The sequence below is a fragment of the Dipteris shenzhenensis genome, chromosome 14 (genome assembly GCF_047967505.1).
Source record: "Dipteris shenzhenensis isolate YYH24624 ecotype China chromosome 14, Dip_SZ_1.0, whole genome shotgun sequence".
NCBI classification, from domain to species: Eukaryota; Viridiplantae; Streptophyta; class Polypodiopsida; order Gleicheniales; family Dipteridaceae; genus Dipteris; species Dipteris shenzhenensis.
In genome coordinates, this window is record NC_141609.1 from 55,278,320 (window position 1) to 55,291,129 (window position 12,810).

The following is a 12,810-nucleotide window of genomic DNA, read 5'->3' on the forward strand; positions in this document are numbered from 1 at the left end:
AGGCTATTTGAAACTCTTCTAAATCCATTGAATTACCATAATCCTCAAAAGAGAGTACGGTAGGGAGGGATTTATAAGAGTTTTTAAAGTGTTCTTATATAGATGTTCTCTAAAATGAGGGTTATAATGATAAATAAGTAAGTATATGGTTTCGTAAATGAGAAATTAAGAAAAAAATTCATATTCCTTTGAGAAATATACTAGCAACCTTGGTGTAAAAAAGTATTGCTCGGACTTTTCTGCTCGTAGGTTTTTGCTTCAGTCCTAAGTCTTTGATGTTGCATGTTTTGGTCGCCTATTCAACTTTGGTCAACACAATACTATTACTTTTCTCAATTTGTTTTGTGCGAGAGTTGCTTGTACCTATTCGGTTTTTGCAATTTTGCATCATCCTTCATAAGGACTATGGTGACTAGTAAAACACTGGAAAAAAGTGTCACCTATGGCTACCCTTATGTGCCTCCAAATGGAGAACCATTTAGTGATATATTGCTTCTGCCGTATTAGTGGACATGCAAATTTCACCTTGTGAAGTTTTCATCCAAGTTGCGGCCTGTTGGTATTGCGATAAGTCTTTCTATCTTAAATGGTGCGTTGTCCTATCAGCTAGATTTAGATGCTCGTTTGGGAGAGACTAAAATGAAATCGGTTAGACTTCACAAGCAGTTGTAGCTTGAATGAAGAGATTTGGACTTCTTTTTTATTGGTCTTCTTCTTTAGTGCTAGTCTTCATCATGGCTGAGTTTTTCCTTCACCTTCGGAGTGCTGACAGAAACTCAGTACGAAGACTTTGTATAAATGGATGCCCAAGTACATGTGGGTGTGTGGATTTATATGTGTGAGAGCATATTTTTATACTATGGTCTACACCCACTGTTATAACTTCCAATCTAGGAAGAATTTGCACACGCTCCAAACGAAAAAAGTGATTGCCTTTTTTAGCTCTACGCGCTTGGCAAGTTCGAATCATTATTAGCAATTAAACACGGCCATTGAAGCGAAACCAAGCTCATGGTAAGACCTTTATAACAAATGCTAAAGCAACACATGAACGCAAAAAGCATGCCGGAAGCACAAGTGCATGAGATGACCATAGCAGCACAGAGCATGGCATCCACACATAAAGCATTAAGGCACATAGAAGAACAAAGCATCATGCATCAAGCTACGTCAAGCAAAGAAGAGAACGCAATTGATATGAAGCATTGAGAAGCAAAATCCTTGCCACCTTTTGCCCACATGTTTGTAAATTAAACCTGACCACCTGAGAGTAGCCATGTAAGCACCCAGGGGAGGATTTGATCTTGTAAAAGCCACACTTGACCACCTTATGTAGAAATGCATGCACTAAGGGGAGGTAATGGATTTGTAACTCACATTTGACCACCTTGCGGTAGCTAAAGGATTATGGCACCAAGGGGAGGTGTTGAGATATGATGCCATGTGCACATAGATTAAAGGGAAAGGTATGGTATATGAAAGAATTAAAGTAGCCACCCTAGGATGTGGACTACATGATGTGGAGATATGGATCAAGGATATCTACGAGGAGAAATGTGGATGAGAGGATTCTACAAGTGTTGACTATTCAAAGGGCACTCTCTATATAAGAGGCCTATCATGTTTTGTTGAGGAGAGAAATACACATATACTCAAGATTCTGTTTATGAGTCCAAGCTAATCTATCTTCGAACCTAATTGACTTGAGATACATGTCATGAGCACTCTCTTCATCATGTTTCCACACAGGTTCCATCCACCTTAGAGCGCTCCATATATCTTGAGGCACGCATGTTTTCTCAAAAGGAGGATGTCAAGGAGGACCATATACATCCAATCATTTCTAGCAAGAAAAAGGAGGATGTGAGGGAGCACCATATACATCCAATCGACGGGGACGACCATATACATCCAATCATTTCTGATGACATTTTGATGTAATTCTTTCTCTCTCTCTCTCTCTCTCTCTCTCTCTCTCTCACCATTCCAACTTGACATTCATCATCTTAGCTACTTCACTAGACATAGGCCATGATCCTCCTGCCTCTACCCTTGTTCAAATTTGCTTTGACCATGCCCTCAATGATGCCTATGCGAGCCAATTATCAAGAGATGAGATCCTAACTCATGGTCTAATGTTGAGTGCCAAGAGATGAGATCCCATCGCATACATGAGCAAGCTTTGGGACATTTGACATCATCTGAGGCACAACAAATCTCATGCTATCTTACACACCATAAGAGGTGAGCTTTCCTCTTACATAGGCTTGATGAGGTGATTTGCTCCTTTAGTGTTGCATGGGGACTTCTTGTTGGAGGCCAACACCTCCTAATGTCAACTTAGTGAGTGAGGGCCTTGCTTGTGGGTGTGCTTGCCCAGAGGGCAACTGTGTTACATTGAGTGATGAGGGCCTTTGTTGTGGGTGTGCCCGCCCCCCGTGAGGTTAGACTAGCATAGGGATGAGTGTAGGGTTGCGTGGTTATCCAAGGCCTATTGTTGGTCCATATGCTTCCACGATGGCTATGGAGGATGCCATGAGGGTTGTGGGTCTCTACGACCATGTTGAGGGCTCTGTCTAGCCTGATTTGCTACCACATAATACCTTCTAGAGGCACCTAGGGTGGCGGGATAGATTCTTGCTAATCAGATGCACTATGGAGGGCAGGTTGGTGGCTATGTGTGGCCATCTATGGAGCAGCATGTGGTCAGCTACCTAGGGCTATTGTTGGATCTCAGGTCACACAGTTGTGGAGCAAGGGACTAGCCCCATGTAGGGCTGCTATGAAGCTCCCTTTGTAGAGCACATGGGGTTGGCGGCCCCTCGAGCTATGGGTCGGCCCACATAGCAGGCTAGTTAGCCCTGCTAGCATGCTGATTGACTAGGTGGGCCCCCCTCCTCCCTTTATTGTTCATCTCATTCTTGGGGCAATTCGCCCATTGTATAGCAAAGGTTTTCCCTAGTAGGCTATGGGGTTTGGCCAAAAATCACTTGTGATTCTCTTGTTTCTTTCTCTCCCTCTCAATGTGGTGTGTGTGAGCTTTGCTTTGTAGACTTTCAGAAGGCTTTTGACACTCTCCCATGATCCCACATGATTAAGAGATTACAAGAGCTGTAGATTCTAGAGACACTAGTATGGGGGGTGATGAGCCTATATGAGTGAGTCAGAGGCAGATTTCATGCCCCAGGAGACGTATCGGATTGGGTCAAAGTAGTAGTACGAAAGGAGTGAAGCAAGGATGCCCCCTCTCAACGACCCTTTTTGAGCTGTACATTGATGAGATCACCTCCTTCATAGACCGCCTAGGAGGCAAAGGATCAATACTGGCCGATCTTATGATATAGGTATTGCTATACGCTGATGACAAAGGCCTCATCTCATCCTCACTAGATGGCTGTAGAGACATTTGGAGTCCCTAGAGGTGTTTTGTATAGAGAGATACCTGACAGTCAACCTTGGGAAGACCAAGGTCTTCACAACGCCTCAAATGCAATGCTTCGTTAACTTAGCTTCACTTATCAAGATGAGCCAATGGAGATAGTGTAGTTTTAAACATATTTGGGGGCAATCTTCACAAGACCCATTTTCACTATGACACATGCAGCACAAGCACAATTCACATGGGGATAGGGTGCTCTGGCCCGATTGGAGAGACAATGCTTCCAAGCACACTTTCAAGAAGTGCCAGCTCTGCGATACGCTAGTGCAATCGATTGTCATGTATGCAGCACCCTTCTAGGGATGTGATCTACAATAGTAGTGTGGAGGAGATTTGAGCAGCTACAACAAGTGACCATGATGTCTAGGATGATTCGGAGCAATCCCTCAGTCCCGCATGAGATAGTACAGGAAGAGTTTGCCATGAAAACACAACAGATTAAAGCCATCTTCCAGACAGTGACATTCAAGACAGTGCCAAAAAATAAATAAAGGATAGATGAATTCCGATGAAAGTTATTGAAATGTCTAAAAAGTCCACTCCACAAAAGTTATGGTAAGCTTCATCTTAATCAAAATTATTGATGCAATTTCTTTACATAAATAGTATGACATATTTGTGAGAAAATATTTGACTTGAAAAATGAGGTAAGAATAAATTTAAAAATTAATGCTGAATGAAAAGTATTTATGCACCTCCTCACTAGGCACACGACATCTAGCCATGTCTTTCCATTTGTTAGACCATATGTAGATTATTGGCCTTGATCCTATCAAGTGGAGAAGCTAAGAAACCAAATGACCATGATGTTTGCATAATTTTACAAATTTTCCTTACGGAGAGAGTTAAGGCTGACATAGTGGTAATATTTGTGGGAAATGGGAAACTTAATGCTGAGATGGCATGTGGTTCACCACCTTTCTTCCCCATTTTTTCCCTGTAAAACTAGTGAGCTCTTCATGTCAATGGTTTTTTGGGAAAAAAGACTTTGCAAAGATTTGATGGGTGAAAACGACATAAAATCCACATTTCACCAAACCATATGATATTTCACACTGGGAATTGGTTTTCCCCATAAAAATTGATATCATTAGGGATTTAGTATATGCAAGTAACTAGCACACTTAAATTTGGGAAGTGCTAGACATTCTTTAGGAAATCATCATAATGAAGTTAATGTGACATGGAGTCTTGACAACCCAACATCACACTAAATGGGCTCACACTAACCTCTAGAATCCATACAACAATAATCACATCATTTTTTACTACCAACAGAATGCATTGTGTAGCCATGGCATGCGAGGTCCACTTAGTACCCAAGCAATATCATTGTCAAGACATGAAATATCAATTCCTACTCTTTCTGCAGATGAATGGAAAAGTATGATCCACACAACATCCGTGTAAGTTCCAATCCATAATAATTCCAAGTTTTTCAAAGCACATAAACTAGTGTGTTCAAGAATCAAAATCCCAAAATACCTTATCAATGCCTTATAATAAATCTAAGAAGTGGCTAGGCTAATAGGACATAAGAGTATCCCAAGACATTTTTGTATCCTTCTATCAGAATAGTGTTAAACTCTCACCACCTACCTAGATAACCACCAAGGAAGTCTACAAGGAAATTCAAAGATGCATTAAGAAATTCCTTTGGAATTGAAAGGGCCCCAAAAGATGCTATACTATATTTTAGGGTAGCAATGTATGCATGCCAAATCCATGAGATGCCTGGGGAGGATCAAATGCTACATCAAGCTCCACTTTATGATTTTATCTCAAGTGGCTTATCAATCAATCAAGGAGAGGAAAACTTTGAAAATTCTAGCAAGGTATACCTCTACCTTGGTGGGGTCCGTATTCATCCCCTCAGCAGAAACAATATGACTAAGGAGAACACCTCGGAGTGCGAGAAAGAGGCATTTGTCAAGGTTCAAGCACAAGCGCACTTCTCTACACTTATCAAAGACCCATCTTAACTTATGTAGATGATCATTTTGTATGGCCGAATCAACATGGGAGGAGTCTTTACCATTAAAAATAGAGAATTTATCTAGAAATACCTCAAGAAACTTGTCGATATTCTCCTGAAAGAGTTTGGTGACAAGTTTTTGAAATGTTGCGGGGGCATTACATAATCCAAAGGGCATCATTCGGTAGGCATATGTTCCCCATTGAGTGACAAAGGTCGTCTTGGGTTGATCCTATTCTTTCATGCAAACTTGGTTGTACCCACTATACCCTGGGACCGAATGAAAGCATCAAACTTCTGATACCATTCTCTAAGCGCTTGCTTAAGACCATAGAGACTCTTCTTTAGCTTGCAAACTGAATGCTCTTTGCCCTTTTCTTCAAAGCCTTCCGGTTGCACCATGTAAATTTCCTCATGCAAATCCCCATGCAAGAAAGCTGTCTTGACATCCATCTGCATAAGCTCCATATCCTCTAACGCCACTAGTCCAAGCATGCATCTAAGTGTCGTCATCTTCACAACCAAAGAGAATATCTCATCAAAGTCCACACCCTTCTCTTGCTTGAACCCTTTAGCTACCAAACGGGCCTTGTACCTAGGCATATCATCACCTGTGACCTTCATTTTGTAGACCCATTTACATGGCAATGCTTTCTTTCCATGTGGCAAAGAAACCAAGTCCCAAGTCTTATTCTTCATAAGTGAACTCATCTCTGATTGCATAGCATACTCCCACTTGCATTGATCCTCGTGCATCATAGCCTCTCTATAGCAAGAAGGCTCCCCGCAATCAGTAAGCATCACATAGTCTACCCCTGGAACAAACCTATCAGGTGGTCTAGACACTCTAGATGATCTTCTCAAGGGCATTTCAGCTTGCTGTCCCACCTACATATCAGCCACATTTGGCTCATCATTCCCACCAATAGATGATCCATCATCTACCCTTGATTGTATACCTGTGGGAGTACTTGGTGGTACCATTTCTTGCACATTTGGTGCATGGACAGCTTGTTGTCTATCAACATATGCAGGTGACTTCACATCCTGGAAAGTGATTCTCCTCATTTCCACATCCCTCATGGGTGCCTTATGCATCTTCTTCTCATTGAAGACTACATCATGGCTGCATATGATCTTCTTTGCTTCTGGATCCCAGAGACGATAGCCCATCTCTCCACTTTCACCATAACCCAGAAAGATGCATTTCCTAGACTTAGGATCTAGCTTCTTTCGAAGCTCTTTTGGCACATGTGCATATGCCTCACACCCAAATATACGTAAATGAGAGTAAGAGGGCTTCTTGCCACTCCATGCCTCTTTAGGAATACCACCATCCAAACTCTTACTAGGTGATCTATTGATCACATGCACTCCAGTCTTCATTGCCTCAGCCCAAAAACCACTAAAAAGACTTGCATTGGAAAGCATGCATTGCAACCTTTCTTGAATGGTACGGTTCATCTTTTTTGCAACTGGATTTTGCTCTAGAGTACGAGGGGATGTGAGCTCCCTCTTAATCCCACGTGTATCACAAAAATGTTGAAAGTCATGAGAGAGATACTCTCCACCATTGTCAGTCCATAGGCATTTAAGCGTTCTACCTGACTGATTCTCAACCAAGGCCAGCCATTTCTGAAATACTTGGAACACATCACTCTTCCGAGCTATAGCATAAGCCCACATTTTCCTAGTTGCATCATCAATGAATGTCACATAGTATTCAGCCCCGCCTAATGACCGTGTAGGCATGGGACCACATATGTCTGAATGCACCAAATCAAGCCTTTCAAACTCTTTCTTTCTTCTTCTTTTATGGGCTGATTTAGTTTGCTTCCCATAGAGACAGTGCTCACAAAATTCAAAATCAGAGAAACTCAAATGCGGTACATAACCCAAATGACATAAGAGTTTCATTCCGTTCTAGCTCATGTGCCCCAACCTGCAATGCCACAAAGAAGTGCTTGGCTACTCAATTATTGCAACAACATGATCAAATACCCCTGATACATGTAAGGGATACAAAGTCCCACACTTGGCACCCTTGGCCAAAAGCATAGAGCCCTTCTGAATTTTCCAACTCTGAAAGCCAAAAGTGGTGTGAAAACCAGCATCATCTAGTTGACCCACTGAAATAAGACTCTTGGTCAACTTAGGCACATGTCTCACATGTTTCAAAATAAATGCAGACCCATTTGCAAAATAAAACTTTATGTCACCTACTCCCACTATGTCATATGCATAGTCATTTCCAAGATGCACACAACCTGTCTTTCCACTGTCATAAGTGGAGAACCATTCCCTATGGGGAGTAACATGGAATGAAGCACTAGAATCCAAAATCCAAACCTGGGAATATGCATCATCTGAAGTGGTAAGCAACTCTATAGATAAACTAGACATGAAGAGAACATCATTGTCACTATCATGTGTGACTGCATTGATCTCCTCGATCTTCACTTTTCCTTTGTCCTCCCTTGGACTCTCTTCCTTTTGATTTGCACCACCCCAATTTGCATTCTTTTTCTTATCCTTTTGCTCTCTTTTCAGCTTCAGCTTGTAGCAATCCTTTTTTATATGGCCCTTCTTGCCACAGTGGTAACACTCAATGTTCCACGCCCTGGATTTGCTACGAGACTTTTCTCTTTCTTGGGACTTCCCCCTGAATTGTGATCTTGCCCCTTTGCACATTTAAGGCTGCATCCTACTTGTTGCCATCCATAGACTTCCGTCTTATCTCCTCGGCCAACAAGCTACCCACAACATCATCAAATTTCAGTACTCCACTAGGTGCAGAGTTACTGACAGCTATATGGAAGGTATCCCATGAGGATGGCAATGAACATGAGAGAAATATTGCCTTAGTCTCTGCATCAAAATTCATCTTCTGAACCTGAAGCCGGCTGAAAATAATATAGAATTCATTCAAGTGAGAAGCAATGGAGAGCCCTTCCTTCATCTGTAGCTCAAACAACCTCTTCATGAGGTAAACTTTATTAGAGGCAGTTTCTTTTTCATAAGTGGCACACAGTTTCTTCCACAAATCTTCTTTAGTCTGCTCATTTACTACTGTGAAATAAATTGACTCTACAAGATGAAGTCTAATAGTAGATTTTGCTAATGCATCCAACTCATTCCAATCATCCTCAGACATATTTGCAGGCTTAGCTTCAATCCCTGCCAAGGGTTTAATCTGCTTCTTTTGAATAAGCACATCCCTTATCTGTTCTTTCCACAAAGAAAAGTTTGTCCCATCCAACTTTTTAATGTTGAAAAACTCCTTTTCAGACATGGAAGAGGATGCCATGATGCAAATAAAGCAAAATCCCAAATGCTATTAATAGCCTACAAGAGAGAATCACACCAAATACCAGGTGCACCCAAATGTGTATGCCACAATAGAGTGAAATATCACCAAAACTCATGTCTTAAAGCATCTGACTCATGTTCATATACTATGCATCCATATGAGCAAATCTGGCCCAAAAGAAAATGCCAATTGCAATGGCAATCCAAAATGCCAATAAGTGCCAAATGACTCAAGCATAAACACCGTCCACTAGCATATGCATTGATAATATCTCATCCAAGAGAGCATAGCACTATCAGTGCATCACCTGCAATGTGACAAAGCTGTCCCTCAGCATAAAATAGCATCCATGTGCAAAGCGTCCATAAAAAATAGCATCCCACAAGGCAATTTGGGCCTATCAGCGCATCCAATAAGGACCGCAATGCATCCAAATGGCCTATAAATCATCCACTGCAACCCAATGCACACCACAAATGAGCACACACTACTCAAACTATAACTAGAGTGATCTACATAAGGTATGCTCAAGAAATCATAGTTCCACGATAATGACCGCTACTGAAAATAGAACCTGAGATGCCTCAAAACATGGGTGCCATTGCATAATCGGATTCAGCAAGAAAATCTACAAATATCTCTCTTCTGCCGGAACTCCAAAATCCCAACCGATGAGTGAGAAATGGGAGTCAACACTTATCCACTGCCATGTGGCATAAATCTAAGGTTTCAAAACCTTAGAATGAAAAAATGCATAACAGAGAGACGAAATCGAATACACAGAGATCTATAACTCTGAAAATCCTCCATCGAATTGCATAATAACTGATAGGTAGGGGTTTTTGGGCATCCGGAACGCAATGGGACAGACGGTTTTAGAAACCGTGGTCTCAATCACTAGGTCCAACACACGGACTGAAAAACGTTTTTGAAAACTAAGCTATTTGTAAACTCCACCGGAGTGTGAATGATGAGCAACATAATAGTTTTAGGACATCCTGAGTCCACCGGAACTGATAGATCTCCAAATGGTTGCTCCAAACTTTAGTTCCAACACTCAGGCAAAAAAACGCAGAAACTGACACAGTGAGTCTGAAATCCAATGAAATGATCCCAGATTCAAGAATGAAGGTGTTTCCAAGCTCCTAAAGTGAAGTGGACACCAAAAGCAAGTAATAGTTGCCTCTACAAGTCAATACGGAGTCTCTGTCATCGAACGGAACAGGAAAAAGCTCAAAAAACGACTTTTTTTTTTGAAACACTTAACAGGCTCTCAAAACCACTTCGCAAAACCAAAGTGACTTTTCCAAAGATTCCTCCAAGGTCTCTGCACACTCGGATGTAAGTAAAGTCACACACAAAGCTTCCCACAGAGCTTCTCCTTCCTCCCACAGAGCTGCTGAGCTTCTAGGCATTCACGCACGCTCAGCTAGATCACCTGGGCTCTGATACCAGTTGAGAGTGCTCTCAACAGAAGCAAGAACGAAAGAGGGAGAGAGAGAAATAGAGAGCCACATAAGTTTTGGTAGGTGCAAAACCACCCTAATCTTCTTTTTCATTCATTTATATATGTGTTTGAGTATTGTACATAATCGAGGTAAAGGCACAGTGACCTTTAACCCCCACACAGTGGTGTAATGTAGACCCATGTTGAGCTGGTAATGTCTCTGATGCTTTATTTGGGGGGACAACAGACAAAGTTGACGTAGAGTGATGTTGGGTTTTAAACCCATAAGATCTTCAAACAAGGAGTAGTGCTAGACACTAGTATTAGCCTTGTGCAACCTCATCCTCTTAGGCTGAGGGTCGAAGCTTACATGAGGATGTAGATGTACATATAAATTATGAGTCATTGTCTCCTGTGGTGTCTTTTCCATCACACCTTTCCCCTTTTCCTTAGCATGACTAGGTCTTACCCCCATCTCATTTTCTTTGTTGAGTGTGCTTGGGGAAAAAGTGGAGGGACCTACTTATGCCTCATTCTCCCTGTGTTGTCACCTCGGTTGCAAACCTCACAGTTCTAGATTTGCGGGATAGAAAGTGAGGTTTGCTACCTTCATTTTCAAAACTAGATTGAAGATCTCTCATGACACTCTTTACCACCTCCTAATACCTTAAAGGCATAGAGTGATCACCCAAAGATGATGCACTTCCAGAGTTAGTGGTAGACCTTGATGGCTATGTACCATTTGAGATTATTCTGAATCACTATCAGGAGCCAACAAGGGTGGTCTATCCCTGGCGTACTATGTACCTTGGAGGGGGAGAATGACCTTGGTGGGGGAACACTTGCCAAACTGATTGGTAACGAGGTCTTCGGTGTTGACTTTGAGTCACCCTTACATTTGTCACCTTTGGTTTGTGACCATGTAATAGCGCCCAACACTACACCGATCAAATGGGGGTTGTTGCCCTTCCCCGCCATTACTACATCAACCATATTCACTTGGAATGCGGGTTCCACTCTTCCATTGGGACAAGCTCTGGTGTAGTGGTCATTTGTGTTGCACTGTGTACAAGAGGGTCCCTTGAACGACTGTGTACAATCATCTTGGTAGTGGCCATACTCACCACATCTATAACACATGATGGGTCTTCGAAAGTTGGTACCTCTATTTGCACCTCCACATCCACCTCAGAAAGCACCCCGTTGACCCCATGTTGACAAGGGGGTCCATAACCACCTCCTAACATAGGTGGTTGGTACGGTGCATAATAAGGTTGAGGATAGAAATCAGGGGCACCAACCGAATTGGGTGCAGGAGCTTGGAGCAAAGGGGGAGTCGGAAGTAATGGAGGCAAAATGATAGGAGGAGAAGGTGGCTCAGATATTGTTGCAAGAGGAGGAGCAAGAGGTATGGGTGCCAAGCTAGAAGTTATTGGTACCATTCTCTTGAGTGCAGCAACTATAGGTTCCCCCAAAGTATACTCCAGGAGAAGCTTCCTTAATCCTTTGAGGTACCTACACTCAGAGGCATCATGTCCATGGATCTCACAAAATGTACAAAATGAGGTAGAAGTAGGTACCTTACGCTTAGAGGGACACTTCCAGTGACCATGGTTATAACCCTTGCATTTTGTGCACCAAAGGCCACTTCGAAGGCCACTTCGAATCTAGGCCTTAAAGGCCTACTAGCCATCCACCTTTATTCTATAATTCAGACCTTCTTTGATTTCTTCTAACTCTTTCCCTCATATAGTGCATTTTTTCGACCATCGAGATGGGCTACGGCTGTACCATCTTGGTACCACTACTTTCACCGATGTAATCATCACCACCGTTCAGGAGCCATCATGTCTTGCGGCCTCCAACCATGGATCAGAATCTGACTATGGGACCTGACTTCCACGAGCTCAGGGGCTTTCTCAGGCTTCTCAAGGAGAGTACTTCACATTTCTCACAAACTGGCCCCCCATGACCCCCATAGTGCACAAAGATAGGAGCACAGAAGCCTGTCTATGGTGAAAGAGCGTGTTGTGCTTGCCATGTTTGAGGAGTTCGTGGACATGATCAATATGGCTGACAGGCTGAATTACAGTGATAGATATGCTTGGATGAAGAGGTCCCTACATCTCGCATAGCATATCATGGATGATACCTTCACGCAACTCGAAGCAACATTCTTTAATTCAATAGGTTATACTCATAAACTGCTCTCCCATCAACAACATTTGAAGTTAGAGTTTGAGAAAGCCCAAGCAGCACAGTAGCGTGCCTTAGAGATGACAATTCGGCTACATCAGGAGAGCTAGAAAAAATAGAAGTAATCAGCTTTCCATGAGTGTGACATCGCTTGGAACATTCAGTGAGCTGCCCTCAAAGATTACCACCTCATCCACAAGTAGGAATGGGAAGCATATATGGCAACTGTGCGCAACCAGCATGCAACAAATTTGGGGCAACTTTATGCAGCCAGCATGCAATAGAGGTAACCAAATTTTAGCAGGATTTCACTTAGTTGTAGGACTCCTTGTCCTCATCACTAACTGCCAAATAAAATTTAAATTCTTGGGTTGCTAAATTAGAAGCGAAGCTTTCAACCATGGACGAGGAGTTTAAAAGCTTCGGACACTGTTGACCACCCT